Below are 17,318 nucleotides of genomic sequence, written 5' to 3' on the forward strand. Positions count from 1 at the left end.
TTAACCTCTTTAACTTGCTTTTTCCCTGATTATTAAATGGGCTTTAAAATAGTACTACCTCGGGGCGCCTGGGTGGCTCAGTCGTTAAGCGTCTGCCTTCGGCTCAGGTCATGATCCCAGGGTCCTGGGATCGAGCCCCGCATCGGGCTCCCTGCTCTGCAGGAAGCCTGCTTCTCCCTCTCCCACTCCCCCTGCTTGTGCTCCCTCTCTCGCTATGTCTCTCTCTGTCAAAAATAAACAAATAAAATCTTAAAAAAAATAGTACTACCTTCTAGGATCATTATAAGGGTAAAATGAGATAATGTACATAAAGTGCTTGACAGATAGTAAGCACTCAATAAATATGTATTATTATTATTCTAATTACTAGGCACTAATCAGATTCTGACCACATGGTATGGGATAGACTTGGAGTGAGCAGTTGGCACAGTACGTTGATGTGGTTCCATTTGGAGTTGGGGACAGAGGGTCCAAAAGTCCCCACAGAGCAGATCATGATGAGACTTTGACCTTGGAGATAGAATTTCACTCACCTTCAAAAGGTGAGCCCAGCCAAAAAGATGCAGTTGTATTAGTTATCTATTGCTGTGTAACAGATTGCCCATAAAACTAGCACCTTAAAACAAGAAACATTTTTATCTCACAGTCTCTGTGGGTCGGGAACCCAGGCACCGCTTAACGGGGCATTTCTGGCTCACGGTCTGTCATGAGGTTTTGGCAAGCCGTCGGACAGAGCTGTGGTCATCTCCGGGCCGGACTGGAGCTGGAGAATCTGTTTCCAAGCTCACTCAGGTGCCTGTTGGCAGGCCTCCAAAGATCCACTTCCAAGTTCACTCACATCGTTGCTGGCATCCTGTGGTTGCGCCTCATGGACTTTGTTTACCCTGTAGGGCTGGAGTCAGCACTTTTTCTGTAAAGGGCCAGTTAGTAAATGTTAGGCTTTGTGGGTCAAACGACGTCTGTTGCAAATATCAGCTCTCTGCTGTGTAGCACAGGGCAGCCCCAGACATCTCGTAAATGAATGAGCGTAGCTGTATTCCAATAAAATTTTATTTACCAACAAAAGGTGGCCTAATCCCTGCTCCAGATCTGTACAAGGACAGAAGCATGGTTTAGCAAAACTAGTCCTGGTGGCCACTTAGCTTCTCGGGGCTCAGTTCCCAATCTGTAATACATGTGGGTTAGATTAATATTTTCTCAGGGACTTCTCACCCCACAAATGCTGTGATTTTAACTTTCATCTTTATTCATAGCCATTTATTCTCTCTCTCTCTCTCTCTCTCTCTCTCTCTCTCTCTCTCTCTCTCTGTCTCTGCTAACACTTAATTAGTTTAACCAGAGTGTCAAAATCCTTTACAAATCTCGCTCTAGAATGGAAGACATTTAAGGGACGACTTAACGGACATGTTCACGTTCCTCCTATTAAAGCATGTAGTCTCAGGGACTCATGGTGTGACAGGCCAGCTTTGCAGAGAGTGATGGATTCTGGGCAGCAGGGTGCTTGCCTGCCTACACGAGAAAGAAAAGGCCCAGAAGCTGGAGGACCAGAAGCACCATAATAATAGCTACTGTGATTGATTGCTTACCTGCGCCCATTTAAAGTGTGTCATCCATAAGATATCAGCTCTTAAGATTTCTTAAAATACAGACACTTAAGGAATCACAAATAGTGGAGTCTCTACAAGAGGTGAGAGGTGACCCCCACCCCCAAGAATGTCCCTTAATATAACTGCTCAGAAATCTGTCCCTAATATTTACTTTTGCATTATACTTAATGGTGAACATACAACCTGGTTTTTCTAGAACTATAGGATCAGATCAAGGTCTCTCAGACATTGAAAGAAGCCTGGATTACTTTTTTGTTATTTTGGAGGCTCTCAATATGTTAGAGTACTAAAATAATGACAAAACAGGGTTAGAAAAATTAATATTTTAAATGCTAACATGTACAAATGTGCGATATTGTACACATGCATAGAGGTGATAGAATTTTCCTATTAAGATAAAGTATTAGTTCATAAGGAGCTACAGATGATCTGTTATGGAAAAATGAGACTGAAGTTCAAAGCTGTGTGATGAATATTGTCTTCTTTCAATCCTGTCAATAGTAGTTCGGGGCATGTACTTGGAGATACTTGTCAAGAGTCTATCTGAGGCTCTTCATGAATGGGAAGCCCACGTACATTGGCCTCCTATATCCCATATTCCCTGCCTACGTCCACAATACTAGGCCTGGTTGCGTTCATCCCATCATGTGAAAGACTCCAAGGTGTCAATGAAGAAAGCTTAAACTCTAAATCTTTGCCTCACCATGTGCCGGTTGTGAAACCTTATGTGAGTCAGTTAAGTTTGCTATTCATAAAATGGAGCTCGTAGTACCTATTTCGTAGACTTGCTGGGAAGAAAATGAGGTAGTGAGTGTATCGTATCAAACACGTAATGGATGCTCAAGTGTCGGCATCATTACCTCCGCGTGCACGTGCGCACAGACACAGACTTGCACGCATCAGATCCATCCTGAGCCCCAAGTCTGGGTTTTGAAAATCCGTTGTTTTCAAACACTGCCTGCCAGGGCCCAGGGAAGAGTGTTGTGGCCACCACTGCCCTGAGCTCCCATTCACGCAGGAGCTGACAGCACTAGGCTGAGGTGATGTGGCCCCAGGGCTCTGTCTCCCTCCAGCCTCCCCTGTTCCCTTCACCTGCCCTTCGTAAATGAACATGTGTGAGACGGTTTGCACATCTGAGACAAATCTCTTATGCCACAAATGTGAGAAAATTGAGACAGAATAGGACTTTATAAATAGCAAACATAATCTCCAAAGGGCATTGGCGCGCCTACCTACAGATTTACAGGAGGGCTGTTAGCCATTCTGGGGCCCCTGCAGCTAAGAGAGCCATACCCTTCCTGCCTCCTTGGGGAAGAGCTTGTGTGCAGAGAAGGAAGAGATTAACTTAGTAGGAGTTAGACTCCTGGGGTGTGTTATATGCAGCGTCTTTAACTGTTGGGGAAAGGAGGATTTCTGCCTGGGACAGGTCATGGCTGGGCTGATTTTTCTTGCTCTTTTCCTGGACTTCTGAATCTGAATAGTAGTGATGCCTTGTGGAGCCAGCATTTCCTGGTTCTTGATGGAGACACAGTTTCCTGGCTGGCCTCTAACCGCTGGGTGCTATGGGGTCATCTTTGCTTCGGATCAGAAGACAATTTTAAAAAGGAAAGGCAAGGAAAATCAAAATCATCTCACACATTATAATTATGTCACGCTTAAAGTCAGCACTGTAGACTTTAAACTTGGAAACTGCAAGGAGGGTGACTTTACCAAAAATGGAAAGTTCCAGAAATGTTAAGTGTTGGAGAAGAATGTTTAATTAACTGGCTGATGGTCGCTCTCGGAATGATTTGCACCATTTAAAACAATCATTATAGACCTTATGTGTTGTCATGAGAAAGGCTAGAAACAAAATGTTCAGTGAAAACAGGGCGTGAAGTTATTTATATATTGTGTAAAATCAGTCTGTAAATGGATATAAACTAAAATCCTGGGGGAGAAAATGAACACGTAACACAGGGTTAGGTTGCTATGATTATTGCTGACATTTTTTTGCACTCTTCCCAAATTTTGTGTACTTATATGTCTGTATCATTATATCTATTTTTATATATGTACATTATATGAATATGTATACATACAAAAGTACATCTCATTTTTTAATGAAAAACTTCTTAAAGCATTTGGAAGGACTGGAGATATTTGTGAGCAGAACAGATGCAAAAGAAAAAAAAAGTTTTTATACTTAAAAATAGTACTTAGAATTTGTACCAAGGACTAAGCTTTAAAATCCATCAATAGATGAGTTAATTTTACACCGTATACTGTGATGATTGTGCTTTACTGAGGTAACTCGGATCTTTTTTCTGTAGAGATTCTAGATACAAATCATGGTTTTGGAGTGGGTTTTTTTTTGCTTTTTTGTTTGGGGGCGGTTTTTTATTGTTTTTGTTTTCGTTTTTTTGGTTTTTTGGTTTTGGTTTAAATGACATTCCTCTTTGATCACTGCTTCACACAAGGAAAAGATATTTCCTTGTGCGAAGTCCTGGTTAACTTCTCATAACCTCAGACAACAAAGGGCCCCTGTGTGAGGATGCAGAGATTCCTCTGGAACACAGGGAAGGCCCCCAGCTGAATTGCATCCAAGGAAGATGTTGCAAAGCTTTCAAAGCTTGTTCGAAGAAAGGAGCCCAGCTGGAGATCTTTTCTTTCTATTCGTATATTGGCCCTGCCTGGGGGTGGGGGTAGGGAAAACCCTTAAAAGAAAACCTGAAAACAGACCTGAATGCACTTACAAATTACCAGGAAAAGTTAATTCTTGCAACTGATGGTGCCAACTCAGGCTTATCATATTTGGAGTTTAACTCCACTTGGAAAGCAACTTTGTTTTTCTCCTCATGGTAGTTAAAGAAGGTAGCAGGGATGGACTGCCCACCACGTAGTAAAAACTCTGAGCAAAGACCTGTCTGCGGCTAGGAGAGGGGCCGGCTCAACTCACCTCAGCTACCTCTACTCGCCACCTCTGCTCTGGGCCCACCAGTAAGTCCAACACGCTGCCCCCGCTTGTTCCTGTGAACTGAAGGTCTCATCAGGTGGGGCCCTTAACATGGCAGTCAGTCCCTCCCCACGGAACTCTGGCCCATCCCTGGTGGGTTTATGTCCCACCGTGCTGTCTTTCCGACACCCACAAGCCTTCGCTTCCAGCCCCCTTCCTCACATCCGTCCACTCTCCTAGACCTTGGGGGGATTTTTAGGACATACAGTACATGCCACTGGGTCTGGTATGTCCTGGGCTTTTGATAAATGTCAGTACCCTTCCTCCTCCTTCTCTTTGCCTTGCTTCGAACAGAAATTCCCCTTCCTGTTATAGGTACTTCCTTCCTGGTCGGTGATCGATCCTTTAACAAAAGCCAGGAAACAGGGTAGTGATGCGATGAAATGAAGAGAGCCAGCCCTCTCCTCCAATGTGGGGCCCCTCCTCAGCGGCCTGCTCATTGCCTGTTGGAGATTAAGACCAGTGAGAAGAATGGAGGCTGCCATCTTTGTGCTTCTGCCACCTGCTTATCGTGATCCATGCTTTCGTTATGCTCCTCGCATCGAAAAAAGCAAAGGCCCAGAGGGGTTGAGAGATGTGCTCGAGGCCCCCGATCTAACAAGTAGTGGTGTCAGAATTCGAACTCGGGAGTTTCTGCATTCTCCAGAACTTTTCCCTCCTTCTGCCAAGCAAAAGTGTTTCGCAAAGACTCACAGGCTGGTCACCAGCGGCATTTGCTCCCAACATCTGTGTGTGGTCAAACAGGGTCAGGACCTGCAAGAGACACCCTTTACTAGCTCCCCAAGTGGCTCCAGGTGCAAACTAAACTTCTAACAGTAAAAATTCCTTTCCATGTTCAGATAACGTAGCTGGTTAAATATCAAGCTCTGCAAAGCTTTATTTACTAATAGACCCATGGAATGTGATCCCTTCAGGGGTTTAATGTACTTGAGAACACTGTAAAAAATCACCATTTAAGAACCTCTAGATCAGCACCATCCAGTAGAACTTTCTGCCATGAAGAACACGTTTTATGTCTACATTGCCCAATATAGTAGCTTTTGAGCACTTGAAACATGGCTGGCTGGTGTAACCAAGGAGTTGAACTTTTATGTAATGTATTTAATTTTAAGTAATTTAAGTAGCCACATGTGGCCAGTAGTTACCATATTGGACACACAGTTCTAGAATATTCTGAAACTTTGATTGCTGGTCCCTACATTTTCATAATACTTTGCCTATAAGCTCTAGCATATCAGTGGGTCATAATTACTTATGTTTTGCCCACCTCACTAGGTCATAAGCTTTATGTCTTATTCAGTTTGCTGTGATCATGTACTAGCACATGACCTGGCCCACAGTACTAGATGTTGAATAATTAATATAAGTTAAGTAAATGGATATGACTCGACTTCCTCAAAAGCATCATTTTTACTGCTTGCTACCAGTTTACCCTTTCTTGAGATTTTGCTCTTATGACTAGACTGATTCCCACATCTTTAAATGAAGCCCAGACTGCCCACTTGTGAGCACATTTTTCTTTCTTCCAAGGAAAACCCTCTTTTTTCTGAAAGTCACTTTTTTAGCTGATTATTTGGGTTATTTGCCTCTGTTTCTCTAAATGAATGCTTCTCTTACCATGTCTTGGTTTTCTTTTCTGGTTTAGACATTATCTTCCATTATGGAAGTTGATTCAGCTTCCATCCCGTACCCCACATAAGACATGTTCCCAACCCCCACTGTGTACCTCCTCCAGTTTTAGTTTGGTGAATATCTAGTATCCGTTAGAACTCTGTAAATGTTGTTCACAGCCAACCCAGGTAGAGAATTACAATTCCCTTCCACGTAGCTTTTTCTCTGGGGTCACAAATGGCTCATTTTTTCATTTGTTGAGTATTCTGCATACTTCACTGATTCAACCCCCAAAATTCTTTTCTTATTGTAAGTAAGGGGATCCTTAAGTGATTCTATTGATTTCCTCTCTCAAAAGAAAACCGCCCGGAGCCTTGTTGCCTTGTCCAGTCTGAACAAGCTGTCCTTGTGGCTGTGTCCACTGCTGGCATTCGGGGGTCTCAGCCACCATCATCCTTGGGGACACGTTTGTCCCTCTCCTGTTTCCTATATCCCTTGCCTTCGCCTCTTGGTTTACTCCTTCATGTGTTTGTTACATTTTTCAATAGCTTTGTTTCCAGAAGGGGACAGAGTGTGAATGGTAAATTTTTTGAGACCTTTCATATCTGAAAACCCTCTCAATTGGTCATTTGGCCTGGTTTAGAATGGGGTGTGTGTGTGTGTTTGAGGAGTCTAAAACCATTCTGATCCCCAACTCTTTAAATATGATCTGGTTTTCTCTTTCTTAGAAGCCTGTATAGGATTCCAGTTCTGAAATATCACAATGGTGTGTCTTGGTGTTGAGTCTGTTTTTATTGATTGTGGTGGGCACTTGGTGAGTGCTTTCATCTAGAAACTCCTTCAGTTATGTGACGTTTTCTCAAATGACTTTGTTGATGAATTCCTCCCCTCCTTTTATTTGTTCTTTCTTTTTGGAGCTCTTATTACTTGGATGTTGGACCTCCTAGACTGGTTCTCTAATTTTCTTTCATCTTTTCTATTTGATTTTCTATGTCTTTATCTGTTTTGCTACTTTATATGAGATTTCCTCATCTTTTTCTTTCAGACTCTTTATTGAAATATTCATCTTTGTTGTCTTTTTTTTTAATATTTATTTGAGAGTGTGGTTGGGGGGGGAGTGGTACAGGAAAAGGGAGAGAGAGAGAATTTCAAGCAGACTCCCTGCTGAGTGCGGAGCCCGATGTCGATGTCGAGGGGCTCGATCTCACCACCTTGAGATCATGACCTGAGCCAAAGTCAAGAGTCAGACGCTTAACCGACTGAGCCACCCAGGCGCCCCTGTTGTCTTGTTTTAATTTCCAATTTAGTTTTCTTCTCCCTACTTTTCATTTTAAGTGTTTTTTGTTGGTTCGTTGGTTGGTTGGGTGCTTTCCGTCTGTCTTTCCTGTTCAAGACTTTCCTCAAATGTCTGGAGGACAGCTGGAGGGTGCGTGCCAACATTCCCAGAGCCAAGGAGGGGAGCAGACTGAGGCTCTCAGGGCTGCATGTGCATACGTTCACTTAACCCAGTTTTGGATTCAGCACCCCTGCCCGCTGCTGTGTGTTCTCTACTATGTTCCTAGTCCAGAAGCCCTGCCTTACCCTTTCCAGACACTAAACTTACATTCTTTGGGGCACCTACGTGACTCAGTCGGTTAGGCGTCTGCCTTCGGCTCAGGTCATGAGCCTGGAGTCAAGCCCCGCACAGGGCTCCCTGCTCAGCAAGGAGCCTGCTTCTCCCTCTCCCTCTGCCTTCTGCTCCCCCTGCTTGTGTGCTCGCTCGCGCACTCTCTCTCTCTCTCTCTCTCTGTCAAATAAATAAAATATTTTTAAAAAAAATTTTTTAAATAAAAATAAATAAACTAGCCTACATTCTTTGGGTGAGATAGAGAGTGGCAACCACCCCAAAAGCTGGGCGGGCGGAAAGAGATTTAGGAACCTAACTGCTTCTTACACACCTTCCAAATCGTGCTGATTGTAGCCCTTCCCCTTTGTCCCTACGGTCTGCTGCCACATCCCGTTGGCTTCCTACGGTGCACTTAGCACATGGCAAGTCTGCCAACCACATGGCAAGTTCCAGGTTCTCTAAACACCAAGCAATCCAGAATATTCCCTGTCTTGCACATAGGGCTGTCATTTTATAGGGCACACAACATGGTGTCCCATTCACTGCAGTTTCCTCGTGCCTGGCACACAGTAGGAATTCAATGATTTGTTCTCTAAATAATATTCCACTCTTTCCTGTCTCGTCTCTGTCATGTTCCCTCTATCTGAAAGGCCCTCCCACCTCATCTCACCATTGTTATGTTTCCATTTACCACGGTTTCTCTCAAATTTCAGTGAATGCCTGCTTCAGTGCTGCTGGCCCCAGCTATCCAAGTCTGCTGGCCTTTTGTTTGTGTACCTCTGATGGCGTTATTCGTACCCTGCATAACGTTTTAGTGATTTGTAAACGCTTGTCTCCTTGCCCTCCACAACCAGGTGGCTAGCTCCCTGAGAGCTTGCCTTTCTCGTGTCTTCCTTACCAAGTGATATTTGAGTTGAATTATGAACACTGTGGTAAAAACTAAGAATAATAGAATCATGGGGCGCCTGGGTGGCTCAGTCGTTAAGCGTCTGCCTTCAGCTCAGGTCATGATCCCGGGGTCCTGGGATCGAGCCCCGCATCGGTGCCCTGCTCAGTGGGGAGTCTGCCTCTTCCTCTGCCCCTCCCCCGTTTGTGTTCTCTCTCTCTCAAAAAAAATAAATAAAATCTTTAAAAAAAAAAGAATAACAGAATCATGTGACATTTGGGCAGTGTATTCCATTTTAACAAATTATTAAACACTAAGAAATAATACTGACTGAAAACACATTGCTGACAAGAAAATGAAAATGAATTACCAAAAGTATATAACCATTCTGATATTGCGTGACAAACTCGAGGCAGAATTAATGATCTCAAGAAGTGATTTACTTGGGAATGGGCTAAGAGCATTTCTTGAAAAAGTTGTGTCTATGTATAAGTGAATTATTCTAATAATCACAGAGAAGCTGGTAAAAATCTGAAGATTCGCTTTATTTTCTCAAATCTTACATATTATTAGTTTCACTAAGCAAAGCTATTTTTAAATTATGTATTTTATTAAAATATTGTACATGTAGTCATTGAAACTTTGATGTATCTCCAGGAGGCAAATTCCTTGAATTATTTTTCTGTTTAGTTGAAACTTCACCCAGCAGAGGTGTGTTGTCATGTGATGTTTATTAAATAACAACTGTAGTTTTCCATTATTGAACAATTCCAGCATGCCCAGCACGTGATGGACTGCTTCCATGTTGTGCCATTTAAATTTCACTACAACGTTATTTTATAAAAGAAAACCCTGAAATTTGGGTGGATTGTTCATTGATTTCTGGTTGTCAGCAGCTAGGGCTGCAGACCCAGACCTGGCCGGTTTCAAGACACTTGTCTTTCTGGGCCAGGAACTCCTTTCCTCCACATCGCTGCCTAGCAACCCCTCAGGGCATGCTGTCTCCTGTCACTGTCAAGATGCAACTTGGCTGGGAACAGGAGGCAACTTGGAGACTCAATTTGCAACTTTTTTATTGTTGCAGGAAGAGAAGTTAAACTTGGAGAGAAACCTAATGGACAGTCTCCACAGCAGGTAAGCAATTTTCTTTTCTTCTTTATGCTTTGGGAAAAGCAGTCTTTCCATTTTCCATTAAATTTTCTATTACTCGGTCTCTCACTACAGTTTTTATTGCCCGAAACATTAAAGCCAGTAAACTGAGCAATCCCTGAAGTCTGTCTCTTTCTGGCTTCATTCAGGTTTGAGTAGAATTTCGTTATTTCCTTTTTACTCGTGTTGTTTTGGGATACAATTCTAGAACATGTGAGATGAGCATGACCCAACTAAGTCTTCACACTGAAAGATTTACACTATGAGGAACTGAAACAAGATGGCGGAATATCATCGCCTTGTTTGAGCTTAGCTAGAAACATGCACATCAGACAACTCAAACGTTTTGCCACTCGGCCCATGTCCACCAGTGTCTGCAAAAGCACAGTGAGTATTCATTTGGGGATTGCAAATAAATTTTAGCAGGTTAGATGAATTAAAACAAATATGGAATCCACAAATAATGGGGATCAATTAGACCCATAAAGCAAGTAGATTAACACCAGGTACCTAGGAAGCTCTCTGTAAGTTTGAAATTTTTATCATCATCATCATCATTATTAAATGTTATTAAATATCCTAAGGGCATTGGGCACCTTTGAAAAGTTTTATGGGCAGGGAGAGTGATAGGATTAAGATCTATGTCCTGAAAAGACCGCATGACTTCTGTATGGCCGGTGTATCGGGTGGATGTAGGGGACAGGAGGATAATGTTATGGGCAGAGCAGTAGCCGTGCACATGGAGAGAAGATGGTGGGTCTAAGAGAGACAGTGTAAGAGGCAGCATTCCTGCCTTCATGTTGCTTTCCCCCTGGAATGTGGTGCAGAACTCCACCAGCACCATTATCTGCTCACCTTTGCCCACAAGCCTTTCTTAATCTTCCCAAGATTACTCAGGTGCTCCTTACGTAACACTGGGTGACGCATTTCAGTCTGTTAACACTAGACTAGTCATCTGCTTGTATGGTTTTTTTTTAAAAGATTTTATTTATTTGACAGAGGGAGATACCGATAGCAGGAACACAAGCAGGGGGAGTGGGAGAGGGAGAAGCAGGCTCCCCAGCGAGCAGGGAGCCCGATGCGGGCTCAATCCCAGGACCCTGAGATCATGACCTGAGCGCTCAGCCGACTGAGCCACTCAGGCGCCCCAAGCTTGTATGTTAGTTATACGTTTTTCCTTTGCTAGACTGTAAAATTCTTTCCAGATCCCTGAGATTGAATTCAGGACTTGGCACGTAATAGGTGCTCAGAAAATATATGTTGCATGAATGGGGTGGTGAGCCCTTTAACAAACGGCAGAGATCTTCTGTCTCTTTGTGTCCTAAGAACTAGCAGAGTGTGCTGCCCCCAGTTAGGTGCTGAGGGTTAACTGAGGCCTTGGAACCATGTTCAGTCTCTTCAAGTGCACAGACTGTTTTTACTACACTTCAAAGAAACCTTGGTGATTCAATTCTGTATATGGAGAGGTCACCTAAAATACGGGACCCTCTGTTTTTTCTTGTCCTCTGACCAGTTCATGCTTCCAGCCTTGAGTCCGGAACACATTTATAATGAGGTGACTGAGTGGGATGTTCTCTAAGATTCTTTGCTGTTTGGGCACTCTTAAGATACTGGGACTTACACAGAGCTAGTTGATTGCAAGCATCTAGCCTTGAGCTGTGCTTGCTTTTAAAGCTGTCATTATCTGTAGAAATACAAGACTGGCTGTACCCTATAAACTTCAGTCCACATCGCCTCCTCTAAGGCTTCCTCGTCATTTCCAAACCTTAGCTTTTTCTAAATGCTTCACCTTTCTTCCGGACTTCTCCCCACTCCCAAATAAAGCTATTTCCCAAATAGGCATACTGTGTGTTGGAGATGCGCCCTGATCCCCATGCAGTTCCAGGGAGGATTCGGTCAGAACATCACTCAGAAATTCTAGTCAGTGTCTAAACACGAATAGCAGCCTGTAGTTCAAGAATCTTCTCAAAGACAGTGACCGTGAACATGAGAGCAGGCAACATTTAAGAACCTCCTGCTTGCCAGACACACTCTGCCAGGCCCATCACCATGTTTCAATCATGTGATTTTTTTTTTAAAAGATTTTATTTATTAGAGTGCAAGAGAGAGAATATGAGCAGGGGGAGGGGCAGAAGGAGAGGGAGAGGCAGACTCGGAGGCTCGACCCTGAGATCATGACCTGAGCTGAAGGCAGACGCTTAGCCAACTGAGCCACCCCGGTGCCCCTAAATCACATGATCTTAATAGGGACGCTGCGAGATTATGTGTTACTGTGTTCCCCCATCTGATGGCTGGCAAACTCAGAAGTTAAATGGCTCACTGGAGATCACCCGGCTTTGAACAGGCCAATCCAAATTTTGACTCCAGAGCCCATTCCCATAATTGCATCACTAAACTGTCTTCTGCATACTGGATTTTCAGGTTCTTCTTCCTCTTCTCTTAGACCCCCTTTATGATTTTATACATGTTCTTTGACCGGTCCTTCTGGTAATGTGGCCAGAAAAATGAAAGCAACCATGTGCTAATGCCAAGGGCATCTCTTATGTTTCTAAGCAGATACCCTACTAAAGAAGGGTGATGCTGACCTTCCTATGCAGCTTGAACCAAAGTCAGTAGATGGGCCCAGCAAACTGAGTCGAGATGAGTTTTGTCCAATGATACCATTACCATGGTGGTCAAAAGTATGCCGGAAAGGGGTCGGTCCCCTGATCGCACATGAGAAAGAGAACTGCACGTGTTAAATGAAAACACATCATCTTCACTTCAGATTTTTAAAATCTTCTCGAATAAACTATACTTCTATTATCAGAAGATGCTCCAAAATACACTTGTTCAAATTCTTGGAAAGTAAAAGCCATTCAGAAGGTCGTGGTCTCTTCCCCCCCACTCCATCCCCCGACCCCCCGCCGCCCATCTTCAGTAGGGTTTGAGTCTTGGTGCCACGGTGATTATTCCTGAATAGCACACTTGGTTTTGTTTTCAATGGCATGGTCTATTGGCTCATCAGCCAACAAGATTCTACCCAAGGAGCAGTATTTGGGAAAAACATCTACTTCCACATCATTGATAAAAATCTGTTATTTTCAATGAGATTATGTAGATACTAGTTGAGAGCTATATATGGTCCCAGTCACTTTCTCCTCAGAGCTGTCTGTGATAATCTGCATTGAGTTCCTCAACATATACTTCAAAAGCACTTTGATAAGCACGGGGATATCTGGATTACCACCGCTAAGAGTTTTAGATATTTGTCTTAAGCTATTGACTTGGAGCCTCCCTGAAGCCTTTAGGGTCATATTACAAATCAGCTTCCTGACACTATATCGATGATGGGGAATGGGTCAATACAGCCTGGTGCCTATACTAATAATAGGGAACAACTTCCTTATTTTACCAGCCGTAAAGAACATCTGTAAGCTTATTTATTAATCACCATCACCCACACCCATCAATGACGTTGAGTATTTTCGTGAGATTACTAAAAATAGCATGAAGGTCCTTATGCCCCGATTCCTTCTCCAATGGCAGTTTTAGAATACCCCTATATAGATATAGGAGGGCTTAAGAGCTTGGGAAGGGAAGATAGGAGACTTGTAAGGAAGTTACATTGTACAGGAAACAGACTGATATGTGGTGAGAAAGGGAAGAGAACTTGATGGAGATGATGGAGGGGCTTAAGTCCCCTCCCCAACCACCACTGACATCCCCCACGGCCCGCCCTGTGTCAGATGTGCAGCAAGCAACAACATGAACGTTCAAGAATACCAGTTTTTGAGAGTCCAATACTGTTGCTGTATACTCTTTAGTAGTGTAGCGAGAAAGCCTTTGACCAGGATACTGTTTGTATTGGGCTCAGAAACACGAACCTGTCCTTTCAAACAGAGGGAAATTAGAGTCAGCGGGTTATACAGATATTGGCAGAACTGGGAAACCAGCCGGTGAGGCAGCACAGAGGTGGTCAAGGCAGGAAGACAGGAGCACCGCATGGGGTGGGGGGGGGGGGCACAGAACTGGATGCTGGGGCAGCAGCTGGAGCCGTGGAGGGCTGTGAGGGAGGTACGGCCAGTGCCAGGATGGACAGCATACTGTCCAAGCAGCAAGAGAGAGAGAAGGGGAGAAATACCCCGGCTTCTCCCATCTTCCACCTCTGCTCTTCCGCCAGCACCTTCCATTTGTGGGACCTACCCAGATGCAGAGGGCAGGGGCTCCTCCCCGTCACGCTGCCCGGGGACACGGAGCCAGCAGGAGGAGACAGGCGCGGATCTCACAGCAGAGAGGCAGTGCGCTAGCCCCGTGTCGTAGATTTGTTCCAGTTAGTTCCCAACTAGTGAACATTAGGAGGTTCAAGTTGATCCCCTATTTCTAGACACTTGGTTATTTTAACTTGTCCCTGTGATAGCCCCCATAGAGAAGGATAATAGACAATATAATTTAGAAAGTGTTTAAATGAAAATTCTGAAAAACAAAGTTTTTAGAAACTTAAGAAGATTGGAAAACTGCCCCAGTTGGGGATGGGATTGGGAACAGTGATGATGGGGATGAGTTTCTGACCAAAATGAAGAGGCCTGGCCTGTCTTGGTATCCGTACAGCAGTAAAGCACTGGTGCTCGAAGTGTGGTCCTCAGAAAGCAGCATCAGCATCACCTGGGCGTTTGTTAGGAAATGCAGGTTATCGGGCCCCACCCAGACCCAGGTGGAGCCTGTGCCTCTGCTGCTGAGTACCACCGGGATCCCCACGCACACCCCGGCCTTGATTCAGTAATGAATTACGTCACATCTGCTCCAAAGAGAAGCCTCCTGTTAGGAATGTGCACTCCAGAGAATAAAGGCAGAGCCACTCAAACTTCTCCCCTACAACAGTTCCCACCAAGGGTACGGCTGACCCCAAGCTACTAACAGACTTGAAATTCCTGTATGCCTTCTGTTTTAAGTCCAATAATTCATGCAAATTTTTGCCTTTTCAGACACACAATATTCTGAATTTATTTTTAAGTAAAAATAATGAGCTTCTTCCCCCCAAACGTTCAAATTGATCCACGTGTTATTTTGTGGCTTATCTTCACTCCCTAGTTCATGGCCACATACCCTCATCCAGAAGATGGGTCCCCAAAACCAGTTCACGCATGGGCTAGCCCGCAGGGTCAGGGGGAACACAGGGATGGCCACGGGGAGGGGCAGCCACATGGACAGCCCAGCATCATCATATCTAACCTGGGGGGAAGGAACTGTAACTCCATACTCCACAGGCTCCTTCCTCCCCGGCCACTTCCACAGAATTATTGTCCAGACGTACAGGTGGGAGGGAGCAACCCAGACTCTCCGATTTGGGGATCTGATGAGCAGTCACCGTGTCAACAGTGGTCTCTATAGGATTGTGGGAGCCTTTTGACCCCACCATGATGTGACCAGTTTACGGAATAAACCTCCTCGTGCAGGGCCAGAGCTGGAAGAGGCCCTGCCATATGGTGGTGCCACAGCCACCGGGACTTAAAGGTGACACTCCACTATCTGAAATATTCACCACATCACCTACTCCCTAACTTTGCCACAGGGCAAAGCACCTACACTATTTACGCCCTACACCTTTTCTCAGAGGCCTTTCCCAACCCGGCCCTCCCTCCAGTGTAGATTAAACAGCCGCTGTGTACTGCCATCTGGTGGTCACAGAAGCAAGCACACCTGTAAAATTCTGTCCGAGCCCCAATTAAGAGGATCCAGTTAGTTCCCTTTTGCAGAAGCTACTGGATCCCCAACTGCTGTTTGTTGTGTAACCCAATGGACTCAGAAACCAACAGAAGCTACCAAGACAGAGGCTGGGAAATGTTAATAATAATGAAAATTAGAACAACAGCATTAATAATAGCTATACTGTATCACTAACTTATATCCATTTACTTATCTATAAAACAAGTGGTTCACGCCTTAAAGGATTGTTGCAAAGTTAAAATGAATGAGTACATGAAGGTTCCTAGGACGGGGGCGCCTGGGTGGCTCAGTCAGTTGGGTGTCTGCCTTTGGCTCGGGTCATGATCCCAGGGTCCTGGGATCGAACCCACATTGGACTCCCTGCTCAGCTGGGAGCCTGCTTCTCCCTTTCCCTCTGCCCTTCTCCCTGCTCATGCACTCTCTCTCTCTCTCTCTCTCTCTGAAATAAATAAATAAAATAAGTTCCTAAAACATTACTTGATGCATAGTAAACACTGAAACGTTAACTACCAAAGTATTAATAAGAACTGGCAGTATGCCAGACACTATAGTAAATGCCTTACAAACTTCTAGCCATTTAATTTTCAAAACGATCCTGGCAAGCTGGAACACTTTCATTCCCATGTTGCAGATTTGTCCGCTGAAGCTTGAAGAAGCTGAGAAATTTGCCTCCAGGTCACAGAGCTAGTAAGTGTTGGAGGGAGAATTGAAACTGGCAACTTGGCACCTAGATTGCTCCTTCATCCACCAGGCTGAAATGCCTGTGTGCTGTGATGAGTCTTCCCAAACGTTTATCTAAATCCCATCCCACCCCACACATATACCCCGCCGCCACCACCACCACACACACATTCAAGATGAGACGTTCTCTCGGAGTACCCGGACGCCATTGTTTCCCCAGACCCTGGTCCAGTGCCTGGTACATGCTAGGGGTTCTTTGGAGAGCCGTGGAATCAGCGGGGACACCGTGTAATGGCTGTGGCCATTCACGAAACATCTGTCTTAAGGACAGCTCACCAACGACCACATCAGAAAAGAAAAAATGGTGTCAGATTTTGAGTAGAAGGAAGGGCCATAAAAATGTTTTTAAGATCCATCAGAGAGATTGCGATTTGCCAGTCTCGGTACCACAAGGAGAGAAAAATGGAGTGACGTTCTTGCTGTTGGAAAAGTCTTGTTTTTCCACATTTAACACAGACACCAAGGATCCTGTGGCCGCAGCAGCGGTGAAGTTACGGGACCAGGACCTGGCTTGTTCCTCCCAGTTCATGCAATGGAAGCACTGCGGGAGCAGTGTAGACACACTCCTTGGGTGAACATCCTGGCAAGGACAGCCTTGGAAAAGACCAAGGAGGCAGCCCTTTAAATAATATGATTTGAGTGGGCCCCAGCGCAGCCTTTCATCGAGAAATACCCATTTCAACCCTGACATTTCATCCTCAGAGACTGACTGATTTCCTTGGCTCCTGAGAACTCAACCTCCAGCTCAAAGCCCACGCCTCCCCCTCCCCCATTCTCCAGTGGAGACAGGTCCAGCAGCGCACCTCCTCCAGCCTCACAGGGTGGTCCCCGAGATCTGAGCCCTCACCCCTCCCAGGGGCTTTGCTGTTACATGCCCTCTCTGCCCCGGGGACTCCCTGGAAAGAGGCTGAGGAGACCTCTGCCAAAGAGCCGCACGCATGAGAGAATGAGCCAGAAAACTCGGGGCCTGAGGGAGGACAAGGAGGGGAAGCTTTTTGTATTTGGTCAGGATCTTGG

General features: G+C 44.8%; 1 protein-coding gene across 6 annotated transcripts in view; it reads left to right on the plus strand.

Moving 5' to 3' along the window:
* The window catches only part of PGCKA1 (PDCD10 and GCKIII kinases associated 1), a 79,648-nt gene that overhangs the window by 51,708 nt on the left and 10,622 nt on the right, over positions 1–17,318 (plus strand). For 4 of the 6 annotated variants that reach the window (XM_025887758.2, XM_073891520.1, XM_073891521.1 and 1 more), the window contains one exon: positions 9,790–9,839. The gene's annotated coding sequence lies outside the window, so the exon portion shown is untranslated. Of the gene's footprint in view, positions 1–9,789; positions 9,840–10,062; positions 10,242–16,225; positions 16,248–17,318 lie in introns of those variants that run through there. The other 2 variants (XM_073891524.1, XM_073891525.1) reach the window with 2 other exon arrangements.

The sequence above is a fragment of the Callorhinus ursinus genome, unplaced genomic scaffold, assembly GCF_003265705.2.
Source record: "Callorhinus ursinus isolate GAN/ISIS: 27379988/994484 unplaced genomic scaffold, GSC_fseal_2.0 scaffold4, whole genome shotgun sequence".
Classification (NCBI taxonomy): domain Eukaryota; kingdom Metazoa; phylum Chordata; class Mammalia; order Carnivora; family Otariidae; genus Callorhinus; species Callorhinus ursinus.